Below are 12,756 nucleotides of genomic sequence, written 5' to 3'. Positions count from 1 at the left end.
TGCTGTGGGAGACAGTGTCAAAGGCCTTACTAAAGTCCAAGTAAACAACATCCACAGCATTCCCCTCATCCACTAAGCAGGTCACCTTGTCATAGAAGGAGACCAGATTAGTGAAGCAGGATCTCCCTTTCATAAAGCCATACTGGCTGAGCCTGATCCCCTGGTTGTCCCGCACATGCCATGTAATGGCACTCAAGATGATCTGCTCCATGACCTTTCCCGGCACCGAGGTCAGGCTGACAGGCCTGTAGTTCCCCGGATCCTCCTTCCGACCCTTCTTGTAGAGGGGCGTCACATTTGCTAACTTCCAGTCATCTGGGACCTCCCCGGTTGACCAGGACTGCTGGTAAATGATGGAGAGTGGCTTGGCCAGCTCCTCTGCCAGCTCCCTCAGTATCCTCGGGTGGATCCCGTCGGGCCCCATGGACTTGTGAGCATCCAGACGGAGAGGCAGGTCAGTGACTGCCACCTCTTCAACAAGTGGGGCTTCATTCTGCACCCCATCTCCATCTCCCAGCTCAGGGGCCTGAGAACCCCGAGGATGACCAGTCCGGCTATTAAAGACTGAGGCAAAGAAGGCATTAAGTACCTCAGCCTTCTCCTCATCCTTCGTGGCAAAGTTTCCCTCTGGATCCAACAAAGGAGGGAGATTCTCCCTGGCCCTCCTTTTGTCACTGATGTATTTGTAAAAACATTTTTTGTTATCTTTAACGGCGGTGGCCAGATTAAGTTCTAGCTGGGCCTTCGCCTTTCTAATCTTCTCCCCGCATAACCTCACAACATCCTTCTAGTCCCCCTGAGTCACCTGCCCCTTCTTCCAAAGGCGGTAAGCTCTCTTTTTTTTCCTGAGTTCCAGCCAAAGCTCTCTGTTCAGCCAGGCCAGTCTTGCCTGCTCGACTTATGGCACGTGGGGACGGCCTGCTCCTGCGCCTTTGAGACTTCACTCTTGAATAACATCCAGCCTTCCTGGACTCCTTTGCCCTTCAGGATGGCCTCCCAAGGGACTCTGTTAACCAGACTCCTGAACAATCCAAAGTCTGCCCTTCTAAAGTTCAGGGTAGCAGTTTTGCTGACCCCCTTCCTTACTTCTCCAAGAATCAAAAACTCTATCATTTCATGGTCACTGACCCCAAGACAGCCTCCGACCACCACATCGCCCACCAGGCCTTCTCCGTTTGTAAACAGCAGGTCCAGCGGGGCACCTCCCCTGGTTGGCTCGCTTGCCAACTGCATCAGGAAGTTATCTTCCACACACTCCAGGAACCTCTGGGCGCAAAACTGAACACAGCACTCGAGGTGCGGCCTCACCAGCGCCGAGTACAGGGGCACTATCACCTCCCTGGTCCTGCTGGCCACGCTATTCCTGATGCAAGCCAGGATGCCATTGGCCCTCTTGGCCACCTGAGCACACTGCTGGCTCATGTTCAGGCGGCTGTCAACCAACACCCCAGGTCCTTTTCCGCCAGACAGCTCTCCAGCCACTCCTCCCCCAGCCTGTAGCGTTGCATGGGGTTGTTGTGACCCAAGTGCAGGACTCAGCACTTAGCTTTGTTGAACCTCATGTAGTTGGCCCCGGCCCAACAATCCAGCCTGTCCAGGTCCTTCTGTAGGGCCTTCCTACCCTCCAGCAGATCAATGCTTCCACCTAACTTGGTGCCGTCTGCAAACTTACTGAGGGTGCACTCAATCCCCTCATCAAAATCATCGATAAAGATATTAAACAGAACTGGTCCCAACACTGAGCCCTGGGGAACACCACTCGCGACCGGTCACCAACTGGATTTGACTCCATTCACCACCACTGTCTGGGCTCGGCCGTCCAGCCAGTTTTTTACCCAGTGTAGAGTGCACTTATCCAAGCCGTGAGCAGTCAGTTTCTCCAGGAGAATGCTGTGGGAGACAGTGTCAAAGGCCTTACTAAAGTCCAGGTAGATAATGCTCCAGACAACACTCATGCTCTCTGGAGCTCCACGAGAGAGAGAAGCTCATGCTAATTAGCAGCGTCAAGATGCCCTCCTGGAGCTGTCTGCCAGAGAGACACATCCACTGCGCGGTGCAATAGAAAGATAAACAGATTTTCTGTAGTTCAGTGCCATTGAATGAGGATTTCGAAAGGCTCATTGTGGTAAGTGAGGAAGCAAACCCACACTGCCTTGTCATAAAGGAAACAAGCACCAGAGGGCATGTCAAAAGCTTATGAAGGCCTGGGAACTGCAATAAAGAGCATCTCTGCTTAAAAGATTATTTTTTCCAAACAAATTAGTCTAATTTCATCTTTTCTCTGTTCCCAGACAAAAACAAAGGTACAACTGGAGATGAAACCTAAAACTACAGCTCAGTCATTTAAGGGTAAGCACCACAATATTATCATTAACGTCAAACAAAATCCCATACACCCAAAAATTCAGCATCGTTCCAACTTATCTTACATTTCTGCATTTCTTTTAAATGACAGATGTGCACATTTCATCCTCAGGGTCTCAAATCTGTACTGAGCACCAAATTTAAAAATTGTGGCATTGAAGAAATGAGCCAGCCATTGATCTCCGTGCCTTAGTCCCCCTTTGTAAAGTAGAGGTCATATTTAGCTCTTCTGTTCCTTGCCATGGTTATCTAGCTGCAAGCTCTGCAGATAATAATTGTCTCTGATGGATGCCCGCTGTGGTGGGGACCTCCTGTTACCCAGTGCCTCTAATTTGCAGTTCTTTTACAAATCAACATTATTTGGATAAGAGAAACCCAAGCCAATAACATATAATGTATGAATAGAAAAACCATGCCATAAACCAAAAGCCACGAGATCGACAGAAGTGAGAAGTTAGGGCAAAGACCTGCTTCATTTCAGCCACGCTATGTACACCACTACGGCCTGGGTGCAGCTCACATTGGGAAGGCTGCAGTACAGCATGAGGACTTCAACCAAGAACGGCTTCAGCTCCACTTTTCCTCATCTCTTGCCTGTTTCTTGTTCCAGTGTGGTGCTGGAAGCACTCCCAATGCCACTGCAGTGCCTTGGCTCTGGGACACGCGGGATGGGAAGCTGGGAAGATCCATGCCACGGTGTGAGAAAGGCAAATGGAGGTCAGGCTACGACAAGTGAGCAGAAACCAATGGCTCATGGGGAGCTAAAACCACTCCCCGCATGCAGCCCATGTGGCTCTTGTTTTCTTCTCCAATATGTGGTTTTACCAGATGTGTACCACGTGCAGTGCAGAGCCTGGGCTCCATAGCAGAAATGCAGCTGTGCACAGCACAGTCCTCCTCCATCCCACCAGAACCGCAGCTGGTCTGGAATTCAAATCTTCTCCCAGCAGATCTGACCTCCAGACCACCAGCACCTCTTAAGACAAGGTAGTGCCCTGCACAGATTTGTAGCAGACATTTAACTGACTCAGAAGAAAAGGGGCTATGAAAGGCCATATAGAGTGCATATGGACTGACCACCAAAAAGACATCAATCGGTCTTTCTTGAATACGCCCCAATGCCTGCAGCTTGCAGCTCTCCTGTGGGCTTGGTTTGCTTCCTGGGGAAAATCATTTGGGTTTTCTACACCCATCCGTAAAACAGATGCAATAAAACATTCTGCCTTCAGTGTGTACTTTCAGATCTACCATTAGAGTGCGTTTTGAGAACATCCAGTGCCTGCAGTAGAGAGAACAATCCCCTTTGTTGTGTGCTCTGGGAGCACATTTTTCATGTAGTCACATAATCATCTCAGGAGTCTGGGTTTGTGGTATTCCTCCTCCACTCCAAAATATGCTCACTGTGGGCTGTTCACATGCAGAGATCACTTTCTCTGGGGTTTGGTTTTACTAACAAGTTCTCACAAAGCACATGTATTTTTATTTTCTTTGAGGCTCATCTCGTTCTTCCAGAAATCCCCTTTTCTCTATGCTCTTCCATCCCTATGGGTAATTTCTTTTTTCCAGGCTGAACAGTCCCACCTCTCTCAGCATCTCCTTGTAATACAGATTCTCCAATCCCATGATCATCTTCAAGGCCCTTCACTGGACTCACTCTAGGATGTCCATGTCTTCCCTTTGCTGAAGAGCCCAACACCCCAGATGCATCTCACCAGTGCTGAGCAGAGGGGACGATGACCTCCCTTTACCTGCTGGCAACTCTTTTCCTAATGCAGGATACTGCTAGCTCATGTTCCGCTTGTCCACCAGGACCCCCAGGTCCTCTTCAGCCAAGCTGCTTTCCAGCTGGGTGGCCCCCAGTCTGCACTGGTGCATGGGCTTATTCCTCCCCTGCTGCAGGGCATTGCACTTCCCTTTGTTGAAGTTCATGAGGTTCCCGTCAGTCCATTTCTCCAGCCTGTCAAGGTCCCTCTGCAGACTTGCTGAGGGTGCTCTCTGCTCCATCATTCAGGTCATTAATGAAGAGGTTAAGCAGTACTGGCCCCAGAAGAACGGTGTATTTTGGGAGGTTCAGAGACAATTCAGCACTCTGTAGAGCCATTTAGGGAAAGTTCAGATTTTTTGAGTATTTTAAGAGAGTTTTAGAGCTACTTTGTGCTTTTGACAGCATATGAGAGAAGTTTTACAGTAGCCTGAAGTGGTTTAGAGCCGCTTAGAACAGTTTGTCAGAGTTACAGATTGGTCTAGAAGGGTTTTAGAGCTGCTTAGAGCTCTTTAGAGGAATTTGAGAGCTGTGTAGAGGAGTTTAGAGTTATACAGTAGAGATTTAGAGGCATTTCAGATGTATTTAGAGACATATTAGTGCTGCTCATAGCAACATAGAGGAGCTTTACATCAGTTTAGAGGTGCTCTGAGGTTTTTAGAAGAGGTAAAGGAGTTTACAGTTGTTTAGAGTGCTTTATAGGAGTTTTGGCATACTTCACAGGACTTTAGAGCTGCTTAGAACTGTTTATAGGAGCTTTAGAGGAGTTAGATGAGTTTAGAGCGGTGTGGAGCTGCTTAGTGCTGTTTTAGAGAACTCGGAGCAGTTTGAGAGGACTTCAGAGAAGTTTTACTGCTGTTTCTCTAAACAGGAGTATCAGAACTGCAGAAAGGAGTTCTAGAGCCATTGCAAGGAGACTGAGAGGGGTTTGAGACCTATTTTGAAGCATTTTACTGCTGCTTAAAGCAATGTGGAGGAATTTTAGATATTAGTGTTGTTTAGAGGATTTTCAGAGAGGAGGGGTGGAGGTTTTAGAGGAATTTATAGCTTCTCACCGTTGTTTATAGCTGACTAGAAGAGTTTAGTTTTAGTGCTGCTTAGATGTGTTTTAGAGCAGCGTAGTGCACTTCAGAGGTATTCTGGAGCTGTTTAAAGAAGTCCAGACTGGTTTAGCGGCACCCTAGAGTGTTTTAGAATCAGTTAAATAATTTAAGAGTGTAATTTAGGGGGTGTAATAATAGCTCTTTAAGAGCTCATCAGAGGTGTTTTGTAGCTGTCTGGTGGTATTTTAGAGGGGTTTAGAGCACCTCAGAGCATCTTCAAGGAGTTTTGAAGCAGTCCTTAGAGGAGTTCAATAGGCCTAAAGGAAATTCAGGGATCTTCAGATCAATATAGAGGAGTTCTAGATAGATAAGATCAAATTAATCTGAAAGCTGCTTAGAGGAGGTTTAGAAAGATGTTAGTGCAGTTCAGAGGACCCTAGTACTCTTTAAAGCAATATTACAGCTCCTCAGAACTGCTTAGTGTGCTTTTGAGGAGTTTTGGAGGAATCTGGAGTTATTTTTCAGATCTTTAGAGCTGTTTATAGGAAGTTTAAAGACATTTTAAAGGTGGTAATAAATCGTTAGAGATGTTTAGAGCCATTTAGTGACAGTTTAGAGCTGATTAGAAGAGTTTCAGAGTGGTTTAGAGACCACTTAAGAGTTGTGCAAATTGCATCTGTTTTGAGGCAATTGCCTCATTGCAGCAATACAGAGGTCCTTACAGCTCTTCAGAGCTAATTAAAGGATTTTTAGAGCAATTTAGAAGAGATATACAGTGGTTTAGAGCTGCCTAGAGGGGGTTAAAATCCTGCAGTAGTTTAGAGACATTTTGAGAAATTTTAGAGCTGCCCCAGCCCATCACCTCCCCAGTTCAGTGCTGGTTCAGGGTTGGGACTGTCTTCCCATATCCTTCAAAGCCACGATCACTGTTTCTGACTCTCCTCACTGCCTCTGTCCGTCTCCCCGAGTCCTTGGGCGAGGGTTTCGTGTTTCAGGGCAGTCTTCGCTTACCTTTGGAAGGAATGCAGTTAAGAAAATGATGGTAAAGATTCTAAGACTCTATGATATTTACACTGATGAGGCCCTATGTAATTACCAGAAGGAAAAAGAACTGTGCTTTAGCCAAAACCAATACACTAGTTATTCCACAGAGGTTTGAAGGACAGCATAGGTCCAGTTCAGCAGTACTACGTAATACAGTGGGTAATTACTAACTCTCTTCATTCCTCCTACAGTCATCAGCAAATGAACACCTGCACGTCCCCTTACACTAATCTCCCGAGTGCTAGGACACCACATGCAATCAGCAGTGCCAATGAGGTACAAGTTCAGAGTCCTAAGGATGAGAGAAAGAAGGAATGAGTTTACTTTTGCCATTCAAAATACTTCCTCTCCTTTACACTGATTTTAAGTGCATGTTTAATACCAAATATATCCTTCCAATGGAAAAAAAAAAAGCATTTAGGAGGGCTCAAGTGGCTGTGCGAATTTATATTCAGGAGAATCTGAATACATGAACTCACATTCAGGTTCCAAAATCTGCATTGTAAATTTTGGGCAAGGCAGAAGAAGAGTTTAGGCTGTCTGCAGCTGCAGCATGCTGTGTAGTGACCAGAAAAGTGTCTTCTAACTTACCACTGAAATAAGCAGTAAAGTGTCAGTGGTGCCAAAGCTCAGAGGATAATAAGGACACCAGTGGAAAAAACAACAAAAATCAGTTGCTATTTTTCCAAAACAAGTATAGGAATAAAAATACGGTCTTATAGATTTAAGAGATTTTTCTATAAGGAAAAGAAATGAACACGAATGTCAAAAGCTTATTTAAATAACTCCATAGGGTAATTTCAAATAGGGAAGTTATAAACACTTTTGTGTTTCCATGTGCCAACATAGTGGATTCACATATCTATTAAGAATTCCACTATTCATATAACTGATTTGCGGAGGTAGGTTAATTACTAAAGCTAAAGGCCCTGCAAGTGTCCTCCAGACTTCCTTGTTGTTGCTGCGTTAACATTTCCAACATTTTCTACACTGACTACAATTTACCACCCCTGTCCTTTACTTCTACTTTCCCCAAATCACACTTCTCTCTACCTATACACAGTTTTGACATCTGAATTTTCCCATTTCTCAAGCGACCATGTTCTGGTTGGGCATAATTAAACTATGGTTTTGCTTCTGTTTCTCTCTGCAATAAACAATTGTACCCAGACATAATTTTCTTTCAAAGACAGACCCAAATCTATTTTCAGAACACATACAAAGTACCAAAGCCTAAATGATGGAAGAAATTTAAAAAGACAATACCTGAGAAAGTGATCAAATTCTGTTAAATACCATCTTGGCTGGCTGGTATTCAGAAGTCCATCATCTGAGAAGCTGACATGATGTCATTATACGTAGAGCATCTACCTCATTTTCTCTGCACTAAATCTACAGGTGCAAAAATCAAAAGAAATACTGACCTCTCAGATTTTTAGTTTTAAACTGTTAAGCTGGATATCCGTTCTGCCTGGAAGCTTGCCAGTTTAACTCTTCTAGAAGTGAGCATAACTTGGAAGATTTTCCTAACTTAGGATTTTCTTAACTGTCCTAACACAGACATTCAGACTGGTGCATCTGCTGCATAAAAGCTGTTTAGCATGCCAAGATGTTAATTTTTTAGATGTTAAGATGCTTAAATGTTTAATCTTCCCATTAACAGTTCACTAATAGATAGTAGAGTATATTAAAATGTAAGGCTTTAGAAATAGAACTATCACTGTACACTGGATCCATTAGCGAGCTAAAGTGACCATTGCCAACCAACAGAGTTTGAGGGACTTTTGTATTAAAGTAAAACTCACCTCTAAACACAAACAACAGTGCCACCTGCTGCAGAATGCAGCATTGGCTCATCTTGAGACAGGAGAGAAAGAGAGACCATGTTCTTAAAGAATACATCTCTGGAGGCCTTACTTGCATAATCTAAATAACAAAAATGCCCACCGAAACCCCACACCCACTACCAAAATCCCCACTGTTAGAAGATGGGAGAAATTCTGATATGATCCGTACTCATGCAACTAAGATCAGGAAGAAGCTTAGGAGACAAACCCTCAGCTAGGATAACTGATCGATTTGTGCTTAGGTGGTTAGTTGGATCGACAGGCCAGAAAGAGAACACTTTCCTACAGCCATGCATCGCTAATGCCTGCATGCCGACAAATACATTCACGGTTAGACTGCAAGGGCTTTGTAATGGATTCCTCATTCTGCTTCACATTACCCAATAGGTACCGCAGTGGCCCTCAACTCGCACTGCTGAAGAGCTGTCACAATAGAGACACTCCTAGCAAGAAGCTCACCATTTTTTTAGTTATCTCTTCATGTCTTTTTGGAGAAAGTGAAAAATATTATTATTTTAGGAGACTGTTTTCTTTAACATTTTTCTAAGATACTAGTCCTTATGCTCTGGGCCTGTTTCTATCATCTCTGGACATGTTTTCAGGTCATTGAGACTCCATAAGGAAACCCTGGCATCTCTAGGGCAATTTCTGCATACCTGGGTCCTTTTTAGACTATTGGGGCTGTTCCCATCGTCTCAAAATAAGCCTTCAGCAGAGTCAGGAGCTTAACCCAGGCCCTGGGCAGAGGAGCAGCCTGTCTAGCAGGTGAGATGTAAGAGGCCTTGGACTGCCACTGTGGTTGCTCACTACTTTTTTCTCTGCATTGCTTGACAGCATTATTTGTGGTACGGATTGTTGGTAACTTCAAATACTGGACTTTCCTATTGGTAAGAAACAATCGGTAAATGCCTGTTCTCCTTAAGGCTGTTTTTTGAGCCCTCTCTGAGTAATGTACTCAGATAATTGACGCCTGGGCTCTTTCCTCTTCAGAGCTGTGTTTGCAAAGGTGTATTCTCTCTCACGTTAGGCTATACCTTAAGTCATTGTTAAATACCATTTAAAAAAGCAAAAATAGCAATACAATAGGTTCGTGTCAAGGCTTTTTTCTATAGCAAACATTGTTACCTATGATGTGACCTTAATCTTGTTTCCCCGAATGAGATGTTCTTATCTTGAGGATAAAAATTCACCTTGTTTCATGCTCTTGTTTCTGAGAAGAATCTGTCAATAGCAGAATGTGGATGAATTTGTAGGGGAAGATGAATTCACTTCCTCTCCTTTCATAACTCAGAGACGACTCTGACTTTTCTGTGGATTTAGGTAAGTATTAATGCTGGCTAAAGAAGTTTACTGAGACAGTTGCTTGTGGGGTTCAGCTGATAGCTAGTTCCCTAAACAGATCCATATTAAGAATAACCCTTATTTTGGAAAGAAGGCAAGTGAATAAAGGAGTATATAAAGCTGAGAAAGCTTCCAGTCTCTCTCTGGGCTCTATGGACAGAAGACAGGAAGGTTTAGGAAGGTTTTTCATGGCAGCTGGAAGGAAGGATTAATTTAGGATTAGTTCTCCAAGCCTAGAATGATTCCAAAACGTGACCTTCGGCAGAGAAATCTTGGAAAATGCTAAGTCAAGAGTGCTCTTGCCAAGTCCACAGTGGTGTTGGATATAGGAAGCTTTTTATTTGGTCAAGAGCAGGCAGTTCCATGCAATCTCTGATGAAGTGAGCAAGGAGTCACTCATTTAGCACCATTTTAGGTAATGCTGTCATTCAGTCAGCTGTTCAAGGTAGCAAGGAGATGCAATAGTTTCATGTGTCATTTGTAACAAATTAGCTGGCATCAGGCAAAAAGCAGATGGACAAAATCCACATATACATTTCCAGAAAGCAAATGATTTTTGGCTGAAGGCCAATCCAATGGTAATAAATTGGTGAGCTGACATAAAATGCATAGGTTAGAGCACAAGGTCTAAATATCATCTCGTTAGAGTTACGGCAGAGATTTCATGTCCGCAATTTGCAAGCGATAACATGGAATCTCCTTGGAACAGTACTAGAGTACATTCAACTGCTTCTTTAGAAGATGGTACGCTTATGCTTCCTCATTTTCCTTTCTGGAAGTGAGAATTATATCTTATATCTATTTATATAGAGAATTGTATCTATTTTATCTATTATATCAAATGGAATTTGCTAGAAGGCTTTCTCTTTCTTTAAAGCAAGGAGATAAGAGACTTCTTTTGTGAGATGAATTTGCAGAAAACCACAGTTCATCTAACAACATGTAAAGACACTTTTGCTGCCCTGGACTATTATTTACAGTAACTACAGTAACATCACATGCTCAACTTCCTTATTGTGAAGTAAGGGCTTCTGCATCATCTGGTAAGTGTGTGTTTGCAAAAGCAAATGTCATTTATACGTGAAGAGTCTCAGCTCTTTTAAATCAAAGGCTTAAACTCAAGGCTAACTGATGCTCTGACAGGCTTAGGCAGAAAACATTGCCTGGAGTGTTTGGGTTGAGACCACTTGTTAGAACATGTGAGTGACCAGACTGGAGATACAGGCATCCCTCTCTGTCCCTCACATGCAATTTTTTCATATTATGCTACAGACTTGTCAGTTACAAGAACATGACTCGAAGTTATCATTAACCATACTGTAACGAAACATTTTTTCCCGGTCTTCTCCAATCCTGACACACTTACGTCAGTGGAAAAGATTCATTGTTTTTGTGCAAGCAGGCTGTGCTTGCCTCTAGGGATAAAGGCAACTTACAACACACTTCCATGAATTTGACAGCAGCTATTGTAATGTTGCCACAGAGCAGACTGAAGCACTTTTGCTTTACAGCATGTTGCTTAAGGTCTTGTCTGGGCTTGTTATAGATAGGGTCTATAGAGAGGAAAACTGGAAATCACTAATGATCATATCACGGGCTTGTCCTTATCCTTAACCAATAGAAGCTGCTCGCCTGAAAAAACATTTCTTGAGTACAAGTTCATTACGGTGTTCTGCCCAGAAGTACCTGCAGAAAATAGTAAAATTAAGCTACAAACCGCATGCTTTTATGTGCTTGTGCCCTCGTCTCTACTCCTTGAGTTTAAGGCAAAGTACAAAAACCACGTTGCTTTGTCAGCTATTGCAGAAAATACCAGCCAAGGCCCAGACAGATATATATATGACATTAAACACAGGTGTCATAGGCTACCTTTGAGACTTAATTACTGGCTGTTTAATTAGTACATTTAGGGCTCCTCTGTGGGCAGCAACTCTTTGCATTAGAGGTATACTGTACAAGAAGAGGTTGGTATTTATATAAGCAGTATGAGCCTGTATTACTGCCTGGTTTTGCTTTTCCCCGTGCAGTAGAGATAGCCAGGCAAACTAGCAGTATACGTATGCTGTTGAACTTCCCTGTCTTATGTTCTGCAAACTACTGGGACCTCAAGGTGCTAAAACAGTTCTCATGTTCTTTTCCTGTGTAAAGGGCGAGGGGTACAGAGTTAGCGTTATTCAGATTTTCCCCTCTTTGGAGGTACCAGTGAGACTGTGTGTCAGCTTCCATCATAATCCCTTCCCCATCCCCCTAATCATATACGGTTTGGGTATGTATATAGTTACGTACAGTATACATGTCCTCATGCCTGCCCTACTGCCTCTTCCAACTGTTGACATGTTCTCTCAATTTATATGTGAAAAACAAGAGTGTTGGAAAACAACCTCTCGGGAAAACACTAATGATTGTTCTCCAACCTCGGGCTACTGCACCAGGAACAGTTAGCTCTTTGTCAGGGACAGAAACATCAGCTGGACACATAGAAACTGACTGGGGATTTGTTCTGGATCTCTCTGCTTCAGAAACAAAATGAGAATTCACAGGGGGCTTGTGTTTATCTACAAATTGCCCCTCTTTCGAGGCAATACTTCTCTGTGCTCATGATTGGGGGAGATTTGTTGAGATCTGCCAAACTGTCATGGCTGGGTGTAGTTTTTTACACAGCCTTCTCTACTCTGGAGAAAATAATTACTAGTACAAACTTGACAGGAACGTTAGGATGACGGAGTAATGTAACTGCTAACCTTACACAAGCACGTGCCTTTGCATGGCTGTAGCTCCTGAGCAAAGACCATGAAGTAGCAGCTTCTGCTTCTCCGAAACGCCCTGCTGATTTTCCTGTTTGACCCAAGCAGAACACAGGTAAAATTGAGAGAACGTTTACTCCATAAAATAAAAGTACAAAGCATGCAGAGAACTGGTTCTGCATTTCAGGCCTTAACATGTTCTAATAAAAGAACTGGCTTATGTTTGCAAGTTTGCAATCGCTATTTGGCACGCGTTTGGGTTTTTTTAATTCTCCCTTTCGGAATAGGGGTCTATCACACAGCATCCTGATTAAGTTCTGCGCAAGCAAAGTGTGTTTCCTGTTAAAAGTCATTCCCAGCTATTGATCTTCAATGTCCCAGAGAGCTTGGCTGAATTTGGCTGCAAGGAATGTGCACAAACCACGACAAACACGGGAGGTGTTCTCAGAACTCAAACTGTGAAGTTTAATCTGCCCTGTTGTGCTGGTACCTAAATATGGCTGGAGCTGCAGCTGGTTACATGAAGAGTCCAGCTTCACTTTGTGTATTATAAGCAGGACAGTAGCTTTGTATAACCCCTTTGTGCGAATATCCAAGGGCTAAGGGAGCTG

The sequence above is a fragment of the Nipponia nippon genome, unplaced genomic scaffold (assembly GCF_047370975.1).
Source record: "Nipponia nippon isolate SJK-2023a ecotype South Korea unplaced genomic scaffold, ASM4737097v1 scaffold_5, whole genome shotgun sequence".
NCBI classification, from domain to species: Eukaryota; Metazoa; Chordata; class Aves; order Pelecaniformes; family Threskiornithidae; genus Nipponia; species Nipponia nippon.
The sequence above is the reverse complement of the archived record's forward strand: the minus strand, read 5'-3'. Positions refer to the sequence as shown.